The 2,317-nt window shown below is 38.0% G+C and overlaps 1 long non-coding RNA gene across 1 annotated transcript; it reads left to right on the top strand.

The window, feature by feature from the left end:
* Positions 1-269: 269 nt before the first annotated feature.
* LOC135212990 (uncharacterized) lies at positions 270-2,111 on the top strand. Its single transcript, XR_010314052.1, has 4 exons — positions 270-381; positions 536-626; positions 877-1,171; positions 1,973-2,111. It is a non-coding gene; the product is annotated as an uncharacterized LOC135212990 (long non-coding RNA).
* Positions 2,112-2,317: the final 206 nt, after the last annotated feature.

Genomic DNA, 2,317 nt, shown 5'->3' with positions numbered 1-2,317 from the left:
GATTTTTTTTACCTCACAGTTACTATAGACTCTTCATTCACTTCCAGATATTAAATATATGTGTGGACTTCAATTTGCAAGTAGCTAGTCTTTATTGCTAATATGGTATCAGTCTTTTCAGATTTACTTTTTTTGCAGGTTTCATATGTGAAATATTTATTTTACTATCCCACACACACGCACAACCCCTCTAATGTAACAAGAAGCTTTCCATGCCAACAGGTTACGAGACGGCGGAGAGATCGTCGTGGCAGGAAATAACTTGCCTCCACACATATCGATCGAAGAGGTAGCCAAAGAAAGTGGCCAGGGGAGAGAGTTCTTATATTCAGGACCAGTTATAATGTTACTTCGGATATTAGCTACAAACACCAACTTCACGTGAGTGAGATTTTTCTTTTGTTGCAGACAAGTCATTCGCTCCGCACTTTTGGGTGCATTATTAATTTATATTTGACCAGTGGTGTTTTTATGCGTATTTCGCCTAATACTTATCTGAGGTAATACAGGCATACATATCTGGCGTGTTTGGCAGGTACCGCTTGGTTCAACCCCCTGATGGTTCCTTTGGCATCCTCTTTCCAAACGGTACTTGGAACGGAATTATTGGGATGATTCTAAAAAAGGTGAGACCCGTTTGCTTGTTAAGTAATTTTTTTTTCTTTTTTTTTTGTTAACTAAGCTCTGAAACTTTTTTTTTCATAGTGTACATACTTTTGCCCATACTTATGGAAGTAGACTGCGTAGTGTGCACAACTCCTCGTGCATGTCATGTACACGAATTCAGTACATATGTTAGGCATGGAAAATTATTACTGGTCCAATGTGAAAACCTTTAAGTGCTTTTCATCATGCGCTGTTGACCTATGTTTTTAGAAAGTTGACCTTGCCCTGGGCCCCTTCGGAGTAACGTACATCAGATCAAGAGTCATCGACTACACGAACCCGTTGCTGGTGGACTACGGACAGATTCTTGGAAGGAGAGGCAACACAGAGGTGGACCCTTGGGGATTCCTCTTGCCGTTATCACCATCGATATGGGCAGCGGCATTTGGGACATTGACTCTCATATTTATTTTTTCTGTCGCCGTCAGACGCATCGACCGATACATTGGTGTGTCTCTGTCGAAGGTGTCTCCATCCACGTACATCCAAGCATTCCTGCAACAAAGTAGGTTCGGTTTCTCATCTGTTATTCAAGTCGACTTATATCAGACTCATCGTAATAGAGATGTGGGGGGTGGGCGGAATCGGAAATCACTCAAATTAATTAAAAACGGGTGTATAGATTTCAAAAAGTCATAGTTCGCAGTGTTAGAAAACATTAAACAACATTAGAATTTAGGGTTGGTAATATTTAAAGAGAAGTCAAACCATTAAACTTTGCTAACTGAATACTATGTCCTTAATAAAAGTTAATTATGAATTACCATCACCTATTTCAATTTCCAAATTTTTCAGTAAAAAGCTCATCACAGAATAAATTGACTGCCCTTCTATTCTGATGCTGTGGACGGTATTTGACAGTGTGCACTTGTGCTTACTTAATGTTAACGTTTCTTTATTTTATGAAATCAATTGATCTTGGACATTATGATCAAATTTAAAAACTGTCTTTGACGCCAATTATTGCTTGAGCTACTGCTAGAATACTTTTCCTGTCCCTTGGGATGTTATAAAAACATTAAATCTACATTATGTCATAATGAGTCTCCAGATTTATCATGTAAATAAGAAAATGGAATACATATGTATCTAGTGTCAATGATTGAAGGTAGTTTTCATGAACTTGAACATATTTGCTGATATATCAGGTACCGTGGCACAGACTACAAAAGATTGTTCTTTAAATAAATTATTTAAAACATTACCAGTATTCTTTTGGGTTTTTATAAAAGGGGAATTAAAGTACAAAACATCCTTTTTAGGCTAAAATCATCTTCAATCAGTTACTAAACCATACTTTTTCCAGATATTGTGGTACCACCAGACGGTGGGTGGGATAAAGTGTTACTTGGCAGCTGGTTGCTGTGCATCTTAGTCCTCCTTGAATGTTACACCACAAATTTGATCACTTTACTGGCAGTGCGCCGTGTAAGGGAACCTTATCAGCATGTTAGAAATGTCTTGGACGACCCCAAAGTCAAGATGCTCTGGGTTGCTAATACTGCATATGAGCAATCTCTCTTGGTGAGAGCCAGTCCCTTTTCTGTCACTGTCAGTCACGTTCATTGCTTCTCTTTACCGATAGAAAATGGGTATACGTTCAATTACAGTTTAAAAAACAATAATAAGGAAAACATTTACAAGAAGTTTT

The sequence above is a fragment of the Macrobrachium nipponense genome, chromosome 19 (genome assembly GCF_015104395.2).
Source record: "Macrobrachium nipponense isolate FS-2020 chromosome 19, ASM1510439v2, whole genome shotgun sequence".
Lineage (NCBI taxonomy): Eukaryota > Metazoa > Arthropoda > Malacostraca > Decapoda > Palaemonidae > Macrobrachium > Macrobrachium nipponense.
Note: the sequence above shows the minus strand (reverse complement) of the source record. Positions and strands in the feature narration are given on the sequence as shown.